Below are 25,147 nucleotides of genomic sequence, written 5' to 3'. Positions count from 1 at the left end.
AAACCCAAAGCTCGCTTGGGGAACAAGAGCCTTGGGGAACAAGAGCTCCAGACACAGTAATGCAACAATCCTTCCTTACGTCAGCTGAGGACTTGACTCCTGAGTTCTCAAGGTTTTTTAGATATCTGGGAATCACTTTTTCCACCAGAATGGCTCAGCCTTTCCTGTGGGCAGCATGTCACAACTGCTTTACAGCTCACAGTTAGTATTACAATTTAAGATGGGTCAGGATTATAAGGAAAATCAAATGTGTTATAGAAACCACAGTGCAATTCCTCTGAAGCTAGAACTCAACCATTTCACAACTGGGATGCACAGCTGGCAGATGCACAAAAATGACTTATGCCACAGCCATATTTTTGGTGACCAGTATGCCTCAACAAATTTTTTTGCCAAGTGCTGGGTTTTCCCTGTCGACTGATTTTACAGAGGGGTCAGTTCATTCAACCCTAACTGCAGCATTTCTACTGTGCCCTCAAAGACAGATAATATCATAGTACATCACACATTCCTCAGATGTGTGGACACGAGAGTCACAGAATCATAGAATAGAATCATAGAATCATTTAGGTTGGAAAAGACCTTCAAGATAATCGAGTCCAACCATCAACCATGCCCACTAAACCATGTCCTGAAGTGCTTTGTCTACGTGCTTTTTGAATACCTCCAGGGATGGTGACTCAACCACTTCCCTGGGCAGCCTGTTCCAATACCTGATAATGCTTTCAGTAAAGAAATTTTTCCTAAAATCCAATCTAATTTATAATAGTCCTAGTCCTCCAAAAGTAGAACACATTTCTCAGCTATAGCCAGATAATCATCCAGTAGACTCCAGAGATGATCTGCTTATAAGAGAGGAAACAGTAAAAGCAAAAAAAATAAGTTAATCACAGTACTAAGTTGCATCTGAATGTGTTTTTTTGCTTTCTGAAATCTTGTAGTGCAGATAAAACAAAAGGATGGAGTTATGCATGCCAAGTTTTTAAAAAGCATTTTTCTTCCTCTCTGGTAAGTCAAGCAGCCCTTTGTTCCCTGTAGAGGGGGAAGCAGTGTTGCCAAAGCTCCAACTCTTTCACTGATACAGAGTTACTCTTTGTGTTTCTTATGTTGGTGGCAGGTGTAAGAACTCCTCTTTTCAGGTAGCAATTTATTTTTAATTAAAAACCATCTTTTTTGATAATCCAGTTAGCTTTCAGTTTTCCTATGTTTGCAAACTAATTTCCTTCCAATTTCAAGCACTTTTTGTATTGCATAGGAGACAATTCATATAAAGTGTTTAATTTAATGGGTCTTTGGAGGAATGAATGATTACAAGGGTGACACGTTCTGCAGGGAGAGATAAATCCTAATGCAAATTCTAACTCTGCATTCACACAGAGTCTGCCCCAAATTCTAAGGTAAATCTTCATTGCAGGATTACCCATTTTCTTCAATGTCTTCTAACATCCTGATACAAAAGCCTTATCTTCTCGTTGCTTATAATTATACCAGTGAACTTTAAACCAAGCTAAAAGCTGAGCAGAATAATTCAATGTTCTGTAGTCTTCTAACATCACCCTACTATTCCAAGGCTTGTATTTGCTGATCCTGCTATTTACACAATTCCTTTGCAAGGTAAGCACCAGGTTTAAAACACCTGTTCCGTACCTGCACTTTATTCCATTTAACCTCCTCCATTTCACACTTTCCAGCTCATGTCATCTAAATGATGCCAGATGCCTATCCACAACAGTGATCCCAAAGGATTTAATCAGATTGCAGAAAACAAATATGAATTTGGGAGCCACATTAGAAGAAGGACCAGTATGGGGACATCAGAGAGCACTCTGAGGAATGGGATCTGCTGGGTGGCTGGCTAGTGTAGGGCATGTATGAAAAGCTTTAAGGTAGACTTAACTGCACCATCAGCCAGACAATCATTCTGTTTTGTAGAGCAAAAGAGATTAATTTTCTTGTTATCTGCTCTCCTAATTGTTCCAGTTCGTTGAGCAAACTCCACATTTAAGGATCTCTTAGAGATTAATGAAAGTATGTTCAGTGAAATGCTGCACAGACATATCAGCTCTGGCCTGGAGGAAGCATAGCTACCTTAGCACCAGGGCTTGTTACTTTCTTAACAGTTTAATTTAGCCTGGGCACAGCACCATTCTGCTTTAACTCCTCTGCTCTTAGCTCCATTACTAACTTGGCTGCCTTTCAACATTACTGCTCTGCAGAGTGTAAACAGACCCTAAGCCTTTTTGCAATTCTGCTGCTTAATAAGATGTGCAAAAAGAGAATCCCACCTTTTCCTTCCCTCCCAACTCCTCCCCTACCCAGTACAAAAATTGCCCTATGGGTTCTCTTACCTCCTAGACTCCGCATGGCTAGGGCTGTGCTCACTTTGTGTACACAGCAGACCATCATGGCTTGAAAAACATTACTGGTCATTCCCAGGCATGGAATAAAGAAGCCATGATGAGGCAGTATGTGATGAATGCAATAGGTGGAGATGCTTCAAGAGGGCAGACATCAGACAAAGAATAATTTAACTGCTCTAAATCATCTACCATTGTAGCTGATTTCTATGTACTTAAGGTACTGGGACCCTTAGGGAACTGGCCTCATTAGACTAAAATCTTGCCTTTGTCAATACCCCCTCAGTAAGGCAATGAATGCATCTCTTTTTGCCCTGACTCCTTTTATTTTACATGAACCCCTTTCTTTACAGAACCTCATTCTAATTCTTGCATGGTCAACCCTGAAACAAGACTAGTGTTGACAGCACTCAAATCTCCTTGGCATGTCATTCAGAACACTTGGACAAGAGAGAATCAAAAAGTAGAATGGTTTTGTAACCAGCTAGGGTGGAAGCCATCTCTAACTAAATAAAAGATTAGCTGCTGGCGATCGTCCCTATTATTTGAAATCTCTTGCTAAATAGCAGTCTGTTGTGCTTTTGTTTGTTTTGCTAAGTCCTTCAGCCAAGCTGCTACAATTCTCACTCAGACTATAGGGCTGAGAGAATTTCTTTTGATCTGTTGTGAAAAAGTTAATCTTGAAATAAAAAAAATGTGGGTTTTTTTTTTCTTTCTTTCTTTTTTTCTGGAGCGTGGAGAAAACATCTGATAAATGCTTTAACTTATGTCTTCACATGTCAGTAAAAACAGCAGTAGGAAATTTCTGCCTGCATAGCTGGGAGCATGTCTATTCTGATAACTTCATCCAAGGCACCAGCTATATAAACTTTGAGTCTTACTTAGATGATTGGAGGCAAGGGATACTTACAAAAATCCCCAGAAAAGACTTCTTCACTGGAAAGTCCAGAGGAACCCAGTTTAAATTCCATTTGCTTCATTTCAGAGGCCATCTTCTGAGCTGTTGGTCCTTTACAGTTCCTTTCAGTTGAGAGGGAAAATGAAGGAAAATACAGAAAATGTAATAGCACTGCAGATGCCAGGGTGGTGGCCAGACAATTTCTAGCAATTGTTACTAGGGCTGAGCTGATCTTCAGTCAAATCACATTACCAGACAGTATGTGCATCTCACAATCTCCCTGCTACCCCGACTGCAGCTAAAATGCATGACCTTACACCACCTTTACTGTGAGCTAAAATAACACTTTTCATCTTGCAGCAGGCTCAGTATAAAGATGTGTACATGTCTGTGACTGCAGAGGTAACTTGCTGCAGCCACTCAGTCACTCTGTGGTCACTTGCCTGTATCAAATGGCTTACCTACACAGCAATTTTTTTCTGGAGCAGATGTTTCTCATTGACTTTCTGCATGAACACCTTTGTAAAGATTGTCTATGAATTTAATCTAATTTTAAATTAAATTAGGTTAAATTAATATAGATTAGATTGTATTAATTAGACTGGGTCAATCTAATTTTTAAAAGGCTACCTTTACTCTAGCATAAAAACATTGAAACATAGAGTTAGCAATCATTCTTGTTCAAGTGCTGCTCAGAGAATGACTGTTATCACTGTTCACTTTTATTGCTGTTCTGTAAAATAAAGGCATGTATTGTCAGTTTTCCCAGTTCATGTTAGTGAGAAAAATGTATTCTCATTACACTGACTAGGATACAAGGATTTTTCTATATACAAAAAATTGAACATAAAATTCACACTTGTTAGGCCAATAGGGCTTATAACATAATAAGGATTTTGCTTGGGAGTCTAGTTTTAAAATTAAAGGTATTGTTTTGATACTCCCATGGAACTGTTTCTACAGAAGAAACATGAAGCTACTGTAACACACATATAGTGCATATATGAATTTATGTCCTTCTGTTTAGCTACGTAAGGATTTTTGAAGTACAGTCAGCACAGCAATGGGTACAGGGTTCTTTCTGCACACTGCCTGCCTTGCAAATGTCAATTACAGGCTAGTGGATTTTTTCTATGACGGAGCACTTGTTCCTTGCTGTACTTAAGATTGAAGCTAGATTCCCTGCAGGAACCATGAAGAATGGGGAAGAAAAAAAAAAAAAAAAAGATGTGACAATAGGAGGTGCGATTTGACATTTAGGTAAAAGGGAGATTTGACTTGTGCCATATTCTGGCACATTTCCCCAAAGGAAATATTAGGCACAGGACAATGATTTAATGGTTTCTGAAGACCAAAGGTTGATCAAACAAATAAGGGAGGAGTAGAAAACACATGCAAAGGCAGAGATTCAGACATGTTCTTTCTTCATGCCACTCCTCATGATTTGTCATATGCCATCAGTGAAATTTAGTAGTGTTCTTCTTTCCTGAGAGCTGTTTGTGAGTTGTAACAATACAGTCCTTGGGACTTCGACATTGTAATTTGTTGCCATGATAGTAACAGGGATATTATAAATTAAGCTCCCACAAGGTCTCCATGCCTCTAGACAGAGGAAGTGAAGGAAGAGGGCTAAGAAATTACACATGAAACTTATGAGAAAATATGGTTTTTCTTTCAAACCATCAGCAAAATAGGGTTTGATGCTGTCCAGCTAAAATCTCTGGGAGTTTTGTCACTGATATCAATGGGAGCAGAATCAAGCACAGTTTGTCATGGAGATCAGTATGAAAAAACAAGAGATGTGAGCAGCAAAAATCCTCTGCAGTCCTTCATGAAAAATCCTTTCCTGGCTTTTGAATGCATTTGCTGTTGTTGCTGCTTTACTACATGAACAAGAGAAGAGCTAAACATCAGAAAGATGATATTGTTTGGTAATCTCTAAAGGATATCATTCTGCTTTCAATAAGACAGATTTGGCTGTTTTCCTCACTTGAGGAAGTTAGATGGTCCCAGAAAGGCTTTGCTTGCAATTACGCTTTCTGCTAAGACAATTGTACAATAGCTGAGTGCCAAGTCAGATCAACAGTTTCAAAGGGCTTGAGACTAGACCCTTTGGCTCTCACTCGCAGAAATGCTGTTCAGTCACATAGATAAATTTCAGGAAGGACTTTTTTCATGATTAGGATTGAAGGATTAGGCTGTAAAAGAAGGAAAATAATCCCAAGGGTCAGCAATTATTTCCCAGTGTTTTTCAGTCAATAATGAAAAATATTGAACCCTTCTCACTGAATGGCACAGCCAACTTCAAGACAGTCAGAATCAGGGGATGTTAGAGCACTGAGGATATTTATCCTTTACAGCAAGGGATTCTTAACCTGGAAAGAGAGGAGCTCTTCTATAAAACTTTTCAGCCATTGATCTGAAAAATAGCCTGTATCGTTATACTCGTGCTGCAGGAAGGGAAAGGAAGGCACAGGGATATAAGCAATGTTTTCAAGGTTAAACCATAAGGGAGTTACTCTGTTATAGTACCATGGATGCCAGAGCATGTCTCTGCCCTTCCTGGCAGTCATGAGCCAGCAGGAATTGAATGCAACACACCCTGCTCATTAGACATACCTTCGGCATATCCAGTGCCTTGAAAGAAAGATCCCAGAACGAGACGAAACAGAAGTTGACAAAAAAGTGCTACATCGCAGGAAGAGGGGAGGCTTGGGTCTGTGTGTGCATGCTTCCAAACAAGTCTTCGTTATTGTACGATGGCATCTTCTTCACAGCAAAGCCATCACAGCCCTCAAGTTCGATGTGCAGCCCTCAAAGTGAGGGTCTTGCACCGATGTCAGTGGAAAGATTGAATGTGCAGTGAACACACAACACCAACACAAAGCAATTTATTGTTCAGCTCTGAGAGCAGATTTTTGCCATCAGTGTTTTAATCAAGTTACAAGCCAAGATATATGTCTTATGGCTTCGGCGGTTTTCCAGGTCCATGACAGATATTCTATACAGATTTACAGGGCACTTTGCCATTGTTCTGTCCATTTCTCACATTTTATATTTCTATATATCATCTTGACTTCAGTTAAGATTCTGCTGTCTGCATATGATGCTTCTTGCATTCTCAGAAAGGAAAGAATACAGTGTAATTTCAAAACAAAAGACAGATAAAAAGACAGGAAGAGAAATGTTTGCAAGGATAATAGAACCAGCCTTTAAAGAGAGAGAAAGAATAATTATAACTATTACAGTCTGGAAACTGGTAAAACATTCTCTAAACTGCTGTTTTCTATACAATAATGGAATAAATCTAAGATCAGAAATCTCGGTATAAGATGTGAGAACAAGTACCTAATGTGGAGGAGGAATTCTTGTTACCCTTAGGCTTAAAATGCCCATTTTTTTCACCCTTGCCAAAGCACAGTACGTTAGTTTTAAGACTCTTGTTGACCTAAGTAGAGCAATGTATCTCTTTTTTCCCTATCACAATAATTATACAGCTCCCTTCAGCCATTTATAAGGTGAAGAAAGGTGGCTAAGTATCAGTTAGGTCTATTACATAGTTTTCCAGGTAAAACACCCATGTTTATTGTTCCTCCGCCCTCAGGGCTCTGATATGTAGGGTCTCCCAGTGCTCCACAGTTCCTTTGCACTGGCAAACGCCCGTGGGAAAGGACCCAACCAGCTGATGAAGAAACATCCACTGTGGTACCGGTAGCACAGAGAAAACACCCAGCTGTGAATGAAATGCAAAAGTCACCAAAAGCATTACCTGTCAACTGTCCCGCAAGCTCTGGGAACACAGTGAACTGATGAGAAGCAACTTGCTCAGCTTTAGTGCAGAGAAGACTAAGGTGAGTTTGTGAGGAAGAAGCAAGGATTGCAGAGTTTGGCCATTATGTAGAAGGTAGCCACATAAATACTTCGGTAAATAATGCATACTCTGAAGGGAGTAACACAGTGCACCTCACAAAATTAATTCAGTAATGCTACTAATTATTAACAGTAACCCACTGATTATTATTATTACTTTTATTCATTATTTTTAATAACTGCCACCTGAAATTCCTAGTCTTTCTTTCCTTTCTGGATTATTTTCTTATTGGCTATTTCTATTTTATTTTATTTTTCCACTTCAGTTCTTAATTCTTCATTTACATTTAAGAAGTTAAACTGTATTCTGTTTTAAATGATACCTCTTTTTGTCATCTGCTACTGGCTTACGCTTTTGTTCATTCCAGCTCTTGCTTTCCTCTCTTTTCTTTCCATCCTCTTTATTTCTGCATTATCTGACTCTGTTTCTTCAGCTTCACCTATGTCCCACTGTTCTTCAGCCCCATCACAACCCATCTCTCCCTGAAACATTCATACATAACACTTTGCAAATACCCAGCACCTCAATGCAAGGCAAGGACATGTTTTTTCCAGGATCAAAAGGAAGAAAAGTTTGACGTGAACAAGATCGTAGATCAGTGTAGGTACCAGGGAGAAATCCTCTTGCTGCCATTTGAGCATGTAGTGTTCTTGGTCATAGTGCCTCCGGTGCAGGTAGTTGCCCTGATTAGAGACAACACTATCATACCTATAATAGCAAATGGTACCAGGTGACCTGGGAAAGGACTGAAATTTAATTCTCTCACTTGAGCTCCAACAGCAAAGGCCTGGTCCAGATTTCCTCTCTCCATAAAACTTCAGCTCTTAATTTAACAGACTCAAAAAAATTTTCATGTTGACAGCTTATATATATCTGCCAGAGTCCTGCAGAAGCTGCATATTTCCTTCTGTATTGGATATAATTTTAAATAACTCTGAACCTCAGTAGAAAAACTATAGCTTTCATATATGAAAGGCTTCTAAAAAAGCCATCTGATTTACCCTAGGGAACAATACATGAATTACTAGTTACCATTTCATGAAACTGAAAATAATCTCCTGAGTTTGGAATCAAGAAGGTTAATTGTCATAACAATACTAATAGCACCTATACTAACTGCAGTATGCACAAAAATTGTGCATCTTTATTTGCAGTGCTGGAATTTTCAGATGTTTTGTTAAGGTCAAAGGTTGATGTCCTTCCATTTATTCTAATGGTATATTTCAATATATATTTTTAAAGCTAATCTTTGCTGCATCCTAAAAAAGATGTTATCTTAGCAAAGAAGGGAGGGCAAAACAAGGTGTTACAATTTTGCCAGGAGATGCTTGGGCTCAGACAATATCTCCACTGTCCTGCTGCTTGCCAAGGACCATACAACTCATTGGAAAACATTACACATACACTCTGCATTGCCAACTACCGACTCGTCCAAGCAATTTGGTGGTACTGTATTATAGCAGTACATACTGTGAGAGTACTCCAGTACCTATTTACCTGCAGCAGAATGTTGTAGGATTTGCCAGATGTCCTAAAATTACCATTAGCACAAGCACAGATAAAGGTAAATATGAATAATTTATTAACACAGTCCAGACACACACAAACTATTCACAAAGAATTTTTCAGTGGCTCGTGGAGAAAAATATAAATAACTGATGTTTAACTACTGTTACTCTGAATGAGCTCTAAATGGTTTCTCACACAGCATCTCTCAACTATCAATCTGTCAAGAAGATTTCTCAACTTTTTCCTTGGGAATCTAGCTCTTCTGTAAGCCTTTCATCTTGCAGTTTGCCTTTAGGGAAGATCGTGGTATTATGTGAGCCTATTTAACTTACCCATGCAAGCTTCTCCAAGGGGCCCACTGAGATTAAAATTCCTCCAGCATGCACACTGTCATGCAGGAGTCCTATGAGTATAAATTAGTTAGGTTAGCTAGGAGCTCAACTTTTTTTCTGAAGGATTATCCCCCACGCTTAGATTTTTTGACTTGGTGATGCCTCTGGGCATGGTGGGATAGAATGATTGCCAATCCAGAATGCAAGTGGAATTTCATAACCACGATCCTGGGGCTGACATACTCCCACAGCACTCTAGCTAACCGGTAGGACAAATTAGGACGTAAAAATAGACTGGGTTTCTTTGCTGCTTCTCATGTCTAATCAGATTATTAGTTAAAGGGAAAAATCACCAGTGAAATAAGAAGTTATTTTTTCAGATTCCTGAAGTGTCCCAGGTTCTTTCCAACATCTAGAATCTATGGATGTTTCTGAGTCAATGCAAATGATAGCACCCCATTGCATGTGTGCTTTGTCTGTTCCAATGAACCTTCTGCTCCAGGCATATTACTCGGAGTGTCATTTTTTGGCGTTAACATTCCAAGTGTTCCTTTCACTCAGAAACTGCTTGCCATCAAGTCAAGGCTATCTCCAGTTTTCAGCAGATAAGATGTTAACGATCTTCAGAAGTCAAAAAGCACACTCACATAAGTATTTGACCTCTGACTGACAGGACCAGAAGGCTAGAAATAAAGCAACGAGGCAATTTCTGCCTAACAGACACATATACCCAAGGGATGAAGAAAAATTAAATTAAATCTCTGTTCAGATCAAGAAGGTACAAATATGAGAATGACTGTTATTTTAACCACAAATCCTCATCTCCATCCTAGTCTTCATTCTTGGATTTTCAAGGCTCAACTGAATAAAGCCCTAAGTAACCCAGTCTGAGCAATGTGCTGATCCTGCTTTGTGCAGGAGGTTGGACTAAAGACCTCCTGAGATCCTCTGTGACATGGATTATCCTATGAACCAATGCATAAAACAAAAAGCATTCAATCCCTAGTGGATTTTTAAATTTTGGATTATAATAATTAGTAATCCAATAAAAATGGTCTGAAGTTCCTCCTCTTATGTTGCTCTGATCTGCACGCCTCCTGGCCTTAGCACTCAACACCATTCCTCTAGATACACACTCTCACGCCTCAGACAGTCCAATCCACCACCCAGTCCCAGCTTGTCCCCGCTTTCAAAGAAGTAACTTTCTTTTGGCCAAAAAAAAAATATATTATCACTGGCTTAAATTATTTTTAAAGTAATTGCCATTTGTGAAACTTATAATTAGGAAATTAGTTATCAGTCAAATGCCTTAATTCTTATTACAGATACAAAAGAGGTGGTACAGGGAAAAAGTGTAAAATATTTTCCCCAAACAAAGTTTCATTCTTCTCAATAGCTTTTTCAATGGAGAATTCATGGCCTGAGTTTTCCAACACAGTCTGGTGTTTGGGGTGCTTAGATTGAGCCATTCAAAAGGAACCTGTTGTTCAAAGGGCCAGGACTTTTCAGTGTGCCCAGCAAATAAGAGGTAACAGAGAGGACTGGGTACTTTTAATAATGAAATTCTAAAATTTGCACATGTGCCCAAGTCGTTAAGGAGCCTACTGAAGTTGGAGTCACTGACCTGGTTCTTTTGTTAAAGTGCAACCTGTGTCCTTTCTTAAACAAAGATTTTCACATATGCTGCCACATAGGTCCATGCCAAGGTAATAAGTCAAGCAACTAGCAGGAAAGATTTGGCATTAGGAGTCCAAGGGTTTTTTTCCAGTCTTCTCACTGTCAATAAGAACTTGCAACATCTGGCCTGAGGTTCAGTGCATTCAGTGATAGATAATTCTGCTCTGTCTCTAGAGGATGGATAAAGGTCCTCACTTTTCAGCCAGACCTAGGATGCCAGGGATGGGAATGGAAGGCACGGAGTGTCTTTCAGGAAGAAAGGAAGAAGAGGAGGAAGTTTTCTAAGGCATTTGTTTGGCATATCAGACTTTCTCCCCGCTTCTGATCTTTCAAGGAAAGGGATCTTCTGAAGAAGCTAGAGAAGGAATCAGATATATATGAAGCTATGAGAACAAGGTGAAGAGGTGATTAATGCTGCTCCAGTGCTTGGAAGGGAAATGGCAACTCCAAAGTTCTTACTTTTCAGCCTTATTATTTATACTTTTTGTGACAAACTGCCACTCATGAATGAGTGTTTTTTTTCTGTTCCATGGACACAATGAAAAGTGGAAGTGTTCTATGTCTTAAAAAAACTCTTTTTATCATTCAAGACCATCAGATCCAATATGAATCAAATAATCTGTCTGATTGTCAAATTCTGCCACCTTCAATGCTGCCTTTCTTTACCAGAGACTTTTCCTTACCCCACAAAAGCTTCTGTAAATCCAGCCAACAAAACCTGTTAAATATTTTATGGGGTTTTGATAATAAAAAAATATTCTGCATCTGCCTTAAAATTGTTTTTTTAAGGGCTCATGATCAATTAGACCCAGGTAGCTGTGAGCTCAGAGACTGTGATCAATGGTAGAACATCTGATATATGTCCTGGTTTTCATAATAGGTCTCTAAATAGATTCAGCAATGCATTTAGTTGTTTAAATATTCATACCTGTTCCCCCACAAGCAAGCTTTAATATGTTTAATTTGAAGGGATAATCAAACTCATAAACTTTATCTCCAACCTCAAGCACCATGCCACTGCTATGTCCTCCTAAGGTACTGTTAGCAGCTCCATGCTGTCATTCTGCGAGATGTATTAGCCAGAGGTAAGTTAATTATTAGTTGGAAGAAAATTTATGATATGCTGTGAAACACGCGAAGTGTTTCTTGGAGAACAAAAAATACAAAAGAAAGGAAAAAAAAGACAGAGGAGAGAGAATAAGTAAATGTTAAGCCTTGGGCATTACATTTACATTTATGAGAACCTCTACGATTTACTGCTCCAACTTGTTTTCCTAAAAATGCCTTGGGTTTGTTTCAGCTAAAATACACTGCAATAACATTAATTTGTTTAAGGTGCCCCTTACTCTGTGACTATTCAAGCACAAAAGTGGGTGCCCCATAGCAAAACTCGTCATAGTCACGGCTTAGAGCCATCCCAACGCAGCTGTAAGACCCATATTTGTACCATCCCTTACCCGTCTCTATTCGTCAAAAGCTGCATCAAGTCACCACCATAACCAGAGTCACCTGGTTTTTCCCACTCAGTGTCTGCATTTGTAGCCAGGATTACAACATGCCCTTCAAGAAGGAGGAAGCTGGCCATGGGCAGTTTCAGCCCTTGACACTCAATACTGGAGTAGCCACACGGTCCCCTGGATGGTGGCTTAGGGGCAGGAAGTTCTGGCTAACGTTGATTAATTATTCCTGTTTGAGTGCCACCTCTGATGTCAGTAATGGTGTGTTAACATGACTACTTAGAAGTAAAAGTAACAGAGTAGCTCAGTAGCTGAGCTGAGACTAAGATGTCCTGTCTGCTAACACAACAGCCCTTCACGTCTTTCACCACTTAAGTATTCCCTGACAATTAGTAACCACTGGCGAATGTTGACTCCAGTGAACCATATTAGTACAATATGGGGGAATAATTCCACTATTCCTGTGCTATTTATAGCTCCAGACATCTTGCCTTCTTGGCTCAGTGCAAACTCATGACCTATACGAGGCAACACTTTTTAATGCAATTTTTTGACATCAATGCTCCCTTTCTTCAGAACAAGTTGAAGTGGAATGTATTAAACAGTGATATGTGCAGAAAAGATTAATAAATAAGATGAAAAAGAGGCTTTGTCAGAACAACAAAGTTATCTGCATATTTTAAGTTGACAGGAAAGCACTGACTTAGAGAGTTACTGCAGACCATTCTATAAACAAATTTTAAAGAAACACGAATTGTTTACATTGTTGAAAATATTTTAAATTTTAAAGGGAGTGGTTCTTACTGAAGAAAGCAGAAATGCCAAATCAAGATTGATTTATTAGCAATTAAAATGAAATTTATATATAGTATGTCAAAAATTAATTTCTTTTTTCCCCTTAATCAGTAAAGATAAGCATTCTTTTCCAAAAAATTCCCATTATCCTCACTGAGTTACTTTTTTGGTAAAATTTGTTTTTTACCAGTTCTCGTAAATACAAAAGAAAACTGGATTTTGAATTTGAAAAAATATTTGTGTAAACAGAAAAAAAACTTTTATTCAAGGGAATGGAGGGGTACAAAGGACAAGCTAGTTTCAGAAACCTACATGTGAACACAAAGAAATGAAATGGAAAGTGCTTACTCAGAAAAAAGATGCAAGTGACAGAGAGTCTTAGAAGTCAGAGAACTCTCTTCTGAGACAGCTATTTGAAAAAGACCATAAAGTGGTAAAGCACTATCGATATTCCCAAAAGATTTTTTTCCATGAGTAATTTTTATAAACTGTGAACTGATTTTGCTGGAGCGAAATCATAAGAACAATTTTGAAAGTGGTGCCTTGGGAACTACATACGTAAATCCTGTTGTTTGCTAACAGGATTTGTGAACAGAAGTCCCCACGCACTGCGTTAAGACTGAGATCTGAGAGGATTAAAACACACTGAATGTTTCTTTTTCAAGCCTTTTTATTTTTATTCCCTTTCTTCCTCCTCAGTATTCAAGATGACACCATCTTTACAGCTAGAGGGAGCTGGCTCGTAACAAGGTCCATGTGAGCTGCAGTTAGGAGGTTGCAGGTAATTTCTCAGTCTAATGTCAAATATGACACAGCAGATATGCAGTTTGTTAAATCTGGAACAACCTTAGGAAGTCAGTGAATTATTCTGGAGCTCCATTGATTCAAAGAAGAAAATCAGAAAGATCCATGACTATCGATTACCAGTTTAAAAAGGACAATCTAAGCCAAGGTGAAACCAGCATGAGAAAAGAAGCTGACCTGGATCTCCTCCTCCGACTCCCCGGGGAATGAGGCTCTCCTCCCTACACTGGAACACAGTGAGAGGAGGAGGAAAGAAGGGATGTGAAAAGGGTTCCTTCCACCCAACGCCCTGGCACCGAGTGCGTGCCCATGGGTAAGGATGGCTGCAGCCACACCTGATTCCTGAAATGTGCCTGTTTACTGCCTTGTGACAATACACTGGTGAGTCATTTAGTAATTCTTCAGTGATCTACCTTGGTTTTAAAGAAAATATAAGACATCTATTATTAGGTCTGAGTGCCTTACCACATTTGAAAAATGTGTTTTATAAATCAAGAGTTGAAGCAGAAGGTAAAATTTATCCAGCTGCCAAAGGCCAGCGGAAAGTCAATGTACCATTTACTTCCTTAAAATAAGTTTAAGGGAGACCTATGGTTTCATGCTGGCCTTTCCCAAAAGGATGAGCTTCAAGATCATTCAAATGGAAAATAATCACCTTAAAAATGAATACTCTAATAGAGGAAAAGGAGAAGTTTCTTGACATAGTGAAATAAATAAAACCCCCAGCTAGTATTATTGAGATAAATGTCTGCAGAAAGTTAGAAAGAGAGGCAGCATATTTTTGCAGCACTACAGCCAGGAAATTGAACGTGTTATCTTGAAAGAGATGCTATATTCCAAGCAGAAACAGCCCTGCATATTTAAAAAAGTAAAACAACCTAAACTTATTAAACTCCTTTGAAATGTAATTTAATATTTCTTCAGTAATTCCAGGGGAAATAAAAGATTTATTTAAAATTCTCCTTCTAAATGCAATCTAGCTGTTTCCATGATGGCTGCTTAAAGAGGAAACAGGCAGAAATAATGCTAGAACGTTTCTGAGTGGCTTTTATTCTTGAATGTTTCCTGTCCTCAGGACAATTTTGCCCTTGCTCTTGTCCTCATGTACTCATTTCCGTGAAAGAAAAATGTCACTGCTCTGAACAAGTAACATCTTACATGAATTTAGGATTGGTGTAAAGGGTTGTTTCACAAGGTGTCAGGTTGACAAAGGATCACAGGACAGCAAAAACCAATCAAGGCTATGAAATGGAGCAGTAGTAGATAGGCTCTTCTTACTGACTTGGGGTTAAATGCTAATGGCTTATGTCTTTGTTACTGTCTTTTTATGTATATATACAAATATAAATATGTATATGTACACAAATTTTAGGAAGCTTTTTGTGTTAGACCCACAGCTTGAAAGGGGCTGTTCAGTGTGTTTGGCAGATTCTTCATCTGCATAGTGTCATCTATTTAATTAGTCATATTTTGAGGGATGGTTGTTCATTCTAGTCTGTTTTTCTTGACTGTATTTTCAAATAATTATCTTGGGCACATCTCTGAAGTTTTTATAAAAATACCCCAAGCCATAAATAATAGATCTTTCACTTGGTTCCAAACAGTAACACATTATTCAGCAGGGTCTTGTTTCTTTAAAACTTAGGAGAAAGCTCCTAGGAAACTAACTTTTCAGAGAGTGCATAGGACTCTGGTGTGAGACTCTACACAAGGGCACACTTCTAGGCTCCACCACAGACTCAGAGGTCCTTGCTGTGCCATGGAGCTATCACAGCATTTAACTGCATGAAACAGAGGAGGAGGAAAAACAGCTAGCTCAAAAGAAACCAAAGAGTCTCAGAGCCAAGCTGTAGCTGTATAAATGTTTGGTAGCAGTTGAAAATGTGAATTGTGAGAGCTGAAAAGCTTTGAAGTAATTTCTAAACTGTGTCCAGACAATTAAAAGAGGGATCTAAGTGGACTGGAGACAAAACAGTAGTCAGGTCAGCAGTTTCCAAGACTCAGACATTACTTTGAAAACTATTGTAGATCTGTTACAAGAGTAAACATCTGCAGGACAAAATTGTCAGACGACCTGCTTTTATCACAAGCCTGCAACTTCTTCTACGTAGCTTAAGCAGTTAGGTGTCTGCATTCTTCTCATTTTTTGCCTATATTAATTTTCAAATAAAACAAAGGAGAGGAAAATAAAAGATGAAGATGAAACCTAGAACATATGGGAAGTATCATAATATTAATTTCACTTTAGAAGCTAGTAGCTTTACTGCTACAAACTGCACTGGCTCACTATGCCTCATATCTGATGAAACTATACAGAGACACAACAAGACAATAATTATTATTAAGCAGTCCTTGAACCTTGTTAGACTTAATAGCTCAAACAAAATTGAAACCCACAAATGCTTATTTGAAATTTATGCAAACATCTTTATCTTTGACATAAGGGCTGGCAATGTCATCAATATAAGCTTTAGTTTTAGATTCTTGATATTGTCTGGTGCTTTCCTGATTAGATATACCACAAGAATAGCCCTTTTCATGCTGTGTTTTGACATGACTTTTTTTCTCTCTGTCTGGTAACAGGAATCTGAAAATGAAAAATAAAAAGAAGTTAGTATATCTGCCTGCAAAATAAGGTACATGTGTGATTTAAGTTAGTTCCTATGTTTCTGAACCTACTTTGCTCACTACCTCACTGTCTAGGCATCTAGTGAACAGAAACCCAGTTTTCAAAGTTTCCTTTGCACATCTACAAGTATACACATTTGTATCTGGTATACATCTACCATTTGATCATTGGTGCAATAGATATATGCACAGTCAAATATTCTGCACATGCACAGGGAACATAGGGCTGTAGATACACATGTGCAAAAAGTCTGCTTTAAAACTATTCATAACTTTAAAATAAAAGGAGCGGCAAATGCCAAGAAGTATTTGATATGGCTGGTTGACTACGCCAGAGCCTGGTGTTCCATAATTTGCTGCCAATATCCTAGGCAGGCAAAGCTCCTCTTTCTGTTCCCTGACTCAGCAAGCTACATACTACTTTCAGAAATAGGATAGGCAAGAGTCCATAGGTCTGATGGAGTGAGTATATTAATAGGAGAAAAGTCACCTTGAAAAAGTCCGCGGAAGAGCTCATGGTCTTATAGCAGGACAAGCTGCTGACAATTTTTCCTAAACATGTCATGCTCAAAGTATGGTGTCACAGATAATGCTTCAGTACTTGAAATGAAAGTCAATACAAGACAATTTAAGGACAGCAACCGTTCTGCCAGTGTGAGACTGCAGGCGGTGTTACTGCACACAGAACCTAGAAGAAACGAGGTTTGTTTGTAAGACCATTTTCTGAAAGGTTTGCCATGGTGGACCTTATATACAACTCCTGCTCTTACGAATAAACAGATGTAGCTGTCCCTTAACATTTTAGAAAACAGTGCAAAAGTGCAATATGATCTGGAGCTCAATCATTCTGATAAAAGAACAAAATCCAGCCAGGAGATCCACTGACAAAACCCCTAGCCTTTGCGGTGAGAGGAAGGGTTCAGCAGGTAAGACGTGGTGGTTCCCTCTTCCTTCAACGAACTGCCAGGCGTTGGAAGCAGGTGGTTTCTCATGACTTGTTACATATACCCCATTAGAGAAGCACTTCTCAAGTCGATCTTACAGAACATCCCTTTTGGAGTCTGTTCTTTCTCCAAGGTTTTTAATCAGTTTATTTTCTGCCAAGCTGCTCCATTGTCCACCATTTCCTTTAAGAAAGTACTCAGACTTTTGAATCTCACTTTCAAGCATACTGTGCATACTGTGGCATTATTACAAACATTCCATACCAAATTCCTACCAGTTTTGAGACTAGGAAATAAAAAGCTTAGTTTTCTATGTCCCTTTAATAATTATTGTGTTTACCTCAGTGATCCCTTCACAAAGCAACCGAAGATGTACCCCTCAGAGAAAGGTAGTCCTCATCAAATTCTGTGAAAATGTTCCAGCAATACATGAAATCACATAAACATAGTCTGCCTGTTTCATTCCAGTTTGGGAAAAATGTGAACATGGAAATACAGGTACAGGTAACTAAACATCCCTGGGCACTGGATGAGAATGTAGAATCTGAACACACCTCAGAATCACCTGGATGTCAGTCACTTAGTGGAACATGTGAAGAGTTACTTCAGTGTGAAGTGAAAAACTTGCTCACACAGTGGGACTAACGCCTTTTTCCAGATGCAGCCGATCTGAAGGTCTCATACTTTTGCCTGTGACATCGCAGCCCAACACCATGTGCTTAAGCTAGATGGGGAACCTTATGTACTGTGCCTGCTCTGATTCATTCCTCTCTCACCTTGGGACTGAAGCCATTCCAGGTAGTTGGACCATCTGTGAAGTCTAACACATTTGGAAAGCGTGGACATCTCTCAGCAGAGCTTAGACTTTCATCAGAGACACTATCAGCAGGCTTCTGGAGTTGCTGTTGCATTTCAACAAGCACGGCTTCAGTTGCAACCCTGAAGGTGCATGAAGTAAAATCCTGAAGTCCAAAGGAAGGTCCTTTCCCCAAAAAGGGTGAAGTTTGACTTTGATGATACCTCTCATCCTGCTGGAACGTTATCAGGCTGCAGTTTGGGTGAAGCGGAACCACTCTCTTTTGTTCTCACCCAGCTGACAGTGACACTAATTCCAAGAGAATTGTTGTCAGATGTAGCTATTAATACACTGTATATTTAAATACCGGTTTGTATCCAAGAGCACCTTTTGACTCTCTTTGACAGGCACTTCCTGGCATGTATTGCTATATTACAAGAGATACTCATATTAATAATGCACACACATTCCCTTAGCAAGAAAAGCTCACGTAAAATGAGCTAAATAAGAACATTGACCTCATGGTAAGGTAACAGAGGTCGTTATTAGTTACAGTATGCTAATTGAATATTAGCCCTAAACTATACAGAAATTTGGCCTTTAATATTAAAATAAATTACAATTTAATCATACAAATGTACTACATGAAGTAAGGTCATAAACGTTAGGAAATGAAAATATAGGAAAACTTTCCTGGGGAAAAAATCATACAAATTATTTGTTGAATTAAGATAACTGCTTTTATTTATTGCACAGACAAACTGAGGAGGATTTCTTGCAGAAATACCAGTTACTGTTTTATTTGGTGACATCTCATTTGGCAACATCTGGTATGCAGTAGGCAGGAAGTCAGCATTCAGTTTAAAAAAATCATAGACTTTTACTGAAAAACTAACTCCATGTCATGACGCTTCTATAGCATATATACAAGTGATTATCATTTGAGATGCAGCATCTCATTTCTTCCTGTTTATAGGGGAACTGAGACTGGCAAAAGGCAAGAGAGTCAGACGGGGTCAGAGCAGGAGTTTTTAATAGAGGTGAAATCTGAATTTAGGAGCTAATGCTCAATTCTCTACTCCAATTTTCCACCAAACAAATAATGTAATAACTTTTGAAAACTTAGCCGTGTCCCAGACAACCCACAAATTCCAAGTAAATTCTGAAACTCCATTCTTATTTTACTTTGGAATAGGTACATATTACAAGGCTTCGAAGGTTAGAGATTTAAAATACTGAAGAAAACTTTTCTCAGAGACATTGTTGCAGAGAAACAGAATTTTGCTTTAACTTTAAAGTTCCTTCCTCTAGCAGATACTAGTCAAATTCTTTCTATGAGATAAAAATTTTTGTCCTTACATAAGTAAGTAATACAATAAAATATCCTGTTTGCTTTATCATGTCTAAGTTCCTCATAGAGTTTCCTACCTTTGCAGTTCAACACTTACAGACTTCTCAATTTGCCTCAGACTAGACATTACCAGTGGAAAGACCTGGAGAAAGTTACGATGGAGAGAGAAGACTTCACTCTGCACTTGCTAACACTGTATTCCTGCTCTTCCTTCAGAGGACAGTCTTAAATGTTAGAAACAGACTTCCTGATTCAATGGGAATTTTTTGCCTTTCTTTAAAAGCTGCCTTTGGTAAGTTCCACTAAGGACAAATCACTTGCCCTAAATCATGGCTTGGACCATACATGCAGGGACCTTCCATTGAATGTTTTTCTTGTAGTGAGCGCTCTATATGGAGATTATATATTCAAACAATTGCTTAAAATGGCAGATTTATTTTTATACCCAAACTAAGGATGCCAGTAACTAATTATATCTGATTTTGATGGAGAGGTACTCGATAAAATGTATTAAGAGATAACTTCAGAGAATGCCAAGTACAGAACTACTCAAAGCCTGTGCTGATTTTGCAACACAAAACGATGTGATAGCAAAATGTGTTCAAGCCAAGTCTGTAGAGGGAGTACTGTGAGCTAACAGCAGGAAACTGAAATCACACCACATTCACAAGACGTGTTAGCTGTTAAATAAAGGCATTATATCCAACATGTCCCATCTGGACATCTGAATTCTAGGCATAAAAGGTTCAAAGCACTTTGCATAGCACATTGCATATGTTTACCTAGGATTGTCATATGGCTTTTTCATTCAATAACAATAATAACTCCAGCAATAGCTTGAAAAAGAAGGGTTTCGTCTGCAGCTGTCTTTAAGACTGTTGATTTTTGAAAAAACAGTGGTGTTCTTTCCTCTTCAATTTTCTCGACCAGTCAGTTTGTCTTTCCTGTTCCCTTTACTCCTGTCTTTTAACTCATGCCCTCCTTGCTCTGTGTCCCTGAATAATTCCTTCAGCTTGTTGCTCCTTTTCTTCCTCTCATGCCTTAAGGCATGATGTTGTAGAGACTTTACTCCTTATCCTTTTCCCCTCAATGTTCCCTTTTGGATGGCTGCTGGCAGACCACTGACCCTGTTTTTGTAAGAAGGGCAGGAACAAACTAGAACTATTCCCAGCTGTCATGTATGGGCTTCTAGATTCTTCTTTGCAATCCAGAGCTTAGAAGCAGCTGAGAGAGCCATCTGACCCCACGGATCACCAAAATACTAGAGAAAGTGATATATGAAGCCTTGGGTGTATAGCATTAGTAATTAAGAACAGGAAAAGCATTGTTGCTTTTTTCCTTCTATAGCTTGTACCAGTATGGACCATGATTTGGGACAGCAGAAAGTGTTTTGTCTACAGGTTTTCCTCTGTCCCACAGCTAATTTGAGAAGTTTGGAGAATCTAGATTCCAGTGCCTTTTCCTGGTTTAGCCACCAATGCCGTATTTGCTGTAGCTTGTTGCCTCTCTTGCCTAGCGTGTTTAAGCCCAGGCAAAGCAAAGGTGTTATATGCACAGGGATTAGGGGGAAATGGCAGAAAATCTGGAGTAGTCAAAGTGCTACTGTGTCCTTGCATTCCCTGACAGAGGGAAACAGCATTTACCAACGGTAATTGCTCAGGACTTGGGGGAAATTGTGTCAGCCCCGGGACCTAGGGTACCACTTGTGCAGTAGTTAGCTTTTTCTCCCCTATAAACACCTCACGAAGTAAGTCTTGGCTGGTCTGATCCAGTAATGGCCCTCTCATTTTATGCACTTTTGTATAGATCTAGTTTCATTTAACGTCTTGCAAATTACTTGATTCAAATGCAATTGCCACTGCTCTCTGGAGTATTGAATTGTGCTAATAAGAATATACTCTTGGTTTTCTAGTGCTTTATTGAAGACATAAACTAGAAATTCAATCTTCTCCCCCCTCCCCTTTTTTTATTTATCAGTGAAGTCACTCTAGTCCTTGCAAATTTTATACTGTAAATTACAATATTTAAACTTCTTTTAAGCCTTACCTATGAACTGGAATTCATTTTTAAGGATAAAAAAAAAAGGAACTGTAAATTACATTGGTAATCTCTAGCACCTGCTGAAGTTATAAAGTTTCTGCTGCAGTCAGTGGGAAATCAGCTACAGGACTGTGAAAAATACACTTTGGTGTAACAGTGTATTGATGTCCCATAGTATTTAGTAATGTATATTGATATCTAATATTGAAACTCACACTGATAATGTGTTAACATCCTAGATATATTCAGAAAGATGATTTTAAATAGAGAAATAAAGATAACTGAATACCAAGATGGAAAAATGTCATACTTCTTTTTGATGTTTTTTTAATTCCTTTAATGAATATTTTACTAATGTTTTCAATAATACAAGAAATGCAAAACTAATCATGGTCAAGCTGTTGCTGAGTATCAGAATGTAAAAAGAAGGAACCAAACAAACTAATCCTGCAGATATATTCAGGACTAAGCAGCAGAGAATTTCATTAACTTCCAGTTCTATGAATCCCATTCTCCTATGGGACTCTCCAGTGTGATCCCTATGTCTATGAAAATTCAAATCTGAAGTTCAAATCCCAAAATTGGGGTAAGTTTGTGGGTCTCTGCAGTAAAGACATCCCTCTGATAAATGATCATCAGATATTGTATCTTCTTTGAAAAAGCAAGACATTGATAGAAAACCTGTATTATTCATTATCTTGTCAGATATTTTGAAGAATTCCTCATGTTAATTAACTCTTTGTATAAAATGCCATAATGATTTGCTCTTCTCATTTAAAAGAAAGTCATGACATGGAGTGACAAACTGGCCCAGGTGAGACAAAAGGAGAGAGGGAGTATTTCACTCCCTCTGCCTGGAATATCCCATTTCTCAGTTGTGTCTAAGAAAGGCCAAATGTTCCTGAGGGATACTAAAAGCATAAAATAGGTGTGAATGCTGTAAACACAACCTATAGTGAGCTGTGCTACTGTAGCACAATATTACAATTTATTAACGCTTTCATTCATGGCAGGTGATTTTTCCATTTTTCTTTTCTTTTGGTCCTAATAGCTATCTAGCACCTATTTTGGAAGTTTTAACTGTTTCGTCCAATGCCATCATCTAAATAACACAAAAGGAACTTAATTAAAACACTGAACTTACCTTTTTCTTTGGAACAGTATTCTTCATTAAGATAGTAAATGAATCATTATTTCTGAGGGTATTCTATAATTCAGTTAACATCTCTGCAGATCCCTTAAAGATGTTTTGTTTGGAGTGGTTCTCAAACTGATTGAAATGGCTGATGTATGTGTGATATTCAGCAAAACTAGACAAGTGTGCTGTTATGTTTTCACAGAAAAATAGGCAAATTTATACACCAAATATGAAGTAATTGGAGACATGTTTTTTACTTGTTTTCCTGGAAGACTAAGTGGTGCATTAATATTTTCTTAAAAACTCTTCCTGTCTTTTTTCAACTGTTACCCTGACTGGGGGCTGTTCTTCTTTCAGCGTGAAGTGATCAGTAATGTAACTATCAATAGTTGTCAGATTAATTCATTCCTTGAAGTGTGACCTTCTTCCCTAGGAAGCCCAAGGAAGATGATTATCAGCAGATCTTTCAGCAATAAATATCCAAGAACATGTATTTGGTTACAAACCACAGCCTGGTGCTCCTTAGTGACTGAATAAGCCCATCACTTTATGAATACAAAATCTTCTCATTCACCCCAACTCAACAATTATATAATTTCAATCTGTCTTTATTTTTTTTAATCTGAACAGTAGACTGTGCCATCAAAACATCTTTAAATGCACATCTCTTACCATATTACCTGCTGAGGTTGCTGCTTTTCTTTTCCAGGTCAAAGTAGTTCCTCGAATTTTTATGGCAAGAAATTAACCAAATGCAATTCAGAAAGCTAAATGATCTGTAGCGAAACACACACAAGTTCTCAGGACAAGCTTGCCTGGAGATCGGAAAGGTTATGCGCAAGCTGACCTGTCGTGTGCACTAGTGATATGCGTGGAGACTTTGGCATATATAATCACACAGATTAGTCCTAGTGTCACAGACCTAAACATCACAAGGCCATTTTTGTCAGAGAAAGTTGCTGACAAGAAGGCTGTGTTGATTAGTTATTTCTCACAGGCTTTGTAAAAGGAGGGGTGTCTCATTGCTGTGGTTCTTCATTCAAATATAAACCTGAAACCCTAAATGCAAATCTCCATATGTGATGATGCTCCTAGTTATTTTTGCTGTATTTTTTCTCCACATAAACAGGGCACTTTAATAAATCTCAGGACAAAGCAGAATTTTAAATATTCACCTCTGATTATTTTGTTCATTTTCTGGCTACCCAGCATGATATGGGAAACCTTATCAGTGGAGGCAGAGATAACAGCAAAAAAAGGTAGTTACACTCTTTTCCTCTGAGAAATACGCCCAGCATTATATGTGTAATCAGTGATTTATGCTAGTAAAAAAGAGCAGAAGGACAACAGGCATTTTACCCTTGACTCTCACAGAACACTAAATTCACAGACAAATCACACACACAGATGAATGAGGCTCAGACATCAAAGCATGCAAATTCATGCCTCCATTCTCTTTATTTAAAGAGAGCTAAGTCATTATTAATAAACCTATCTGTTTGCTGAGCATAGGTGTTGAAATTTGTATGCTGTATATATGTTGCCTTTGGGAGTCTGGGCACAGAGAATATGAAAAATATAAGTCATATCAAGACTTTACAGGACAAAGTCATGCAACATACCTTACCAGAACACTGCTGCTGTGCTGCCACAGCATGTCTGCTCTTATAGTTTATACCGAGCAGGGTAGAGAATGTAGATATACAAAATTCATTGATGCATGGCCATAAGAAATTGCTGTAGAGTGGGAGCCATTTGAATTACTAGTAAGAAATAAGATTGTCACAGTAAACATAGTAAAACTTCTGATATGCTTTTCCATGAACTAACCTCCAGGCATTTACAACTAAGGCATTAGACATCCAGATAAGGTACTGTTTTCTTCATTTCAGAGAGGGGTACCAAAGCACAGGGAGCTTTAAACTTTCCTCCCTCAGTAACACGAGTCCTTGGTATTCATATTTTCACGCTGTATACCACAACCTGTGTTGCCTGAAAAAGGAACTGTGACTTTAATTTGCAGACTACCACAACTTCACAGAGTTCTAGCTATCCTTTACTTATTATGTCTAAACCTTCAGCTACACTGGTCTATCTGGCAAGGCCTTGCAATAAAAAATTTGTACCATGACTTCCTTCATTGCCCCCCTCAGATATGATTTGACCAAAACTCAGATGTGAATGATTGAGAAGTATAAGGGAACACACAAGACAGAAAACTCTGGTTTCTGAATCAGTGCTAAGAAATCTTTGCTCATTTATATTCCCCACCCTCAACTGACAGTTTATATGGGAGACTGATAACTGACTCTTCCTAAAAGAAGATGGGAGAAATTGGAAACCAACATCCTTGTGGCCACAGAGGGCACAATAGTATCCAGCGTCTTTCCAGAAATTCTGATACTGTGGTTTCAGCAGAAAAATGCTCATTTGTGATGTGTGTGTGTGTGAACAGAATGGATCCTGAAACATGGCATCTGATGTTCTTTGCACTTTAGATAGCAGATATGAAGGAGGTGGCCACTGAGATTGAGCAGTGTCAATAGTTAT

Source organism: Haliaeetus leucocephalus, unplaced genomic scaffold, assembly GCF_000737465.1.
Source record: "Haliaeetus leucocephalus isolate CR32 unplaced genomic scaffold, Haliaeetus_leucocephalus-4.0 Scaffold992, whole genome shotgun sequence".
In the NCBI taxonomy this organism is placed as follows: domain Eukaryota; kingdom Metazoa; phylum Chordata; class Aves; order Accipitriformes; family Accipitridae; genus Haliaeetus; species Haliaeetus leucocephalus.
Note: the sequence above shows the minus strand (reverse complement) of the source record.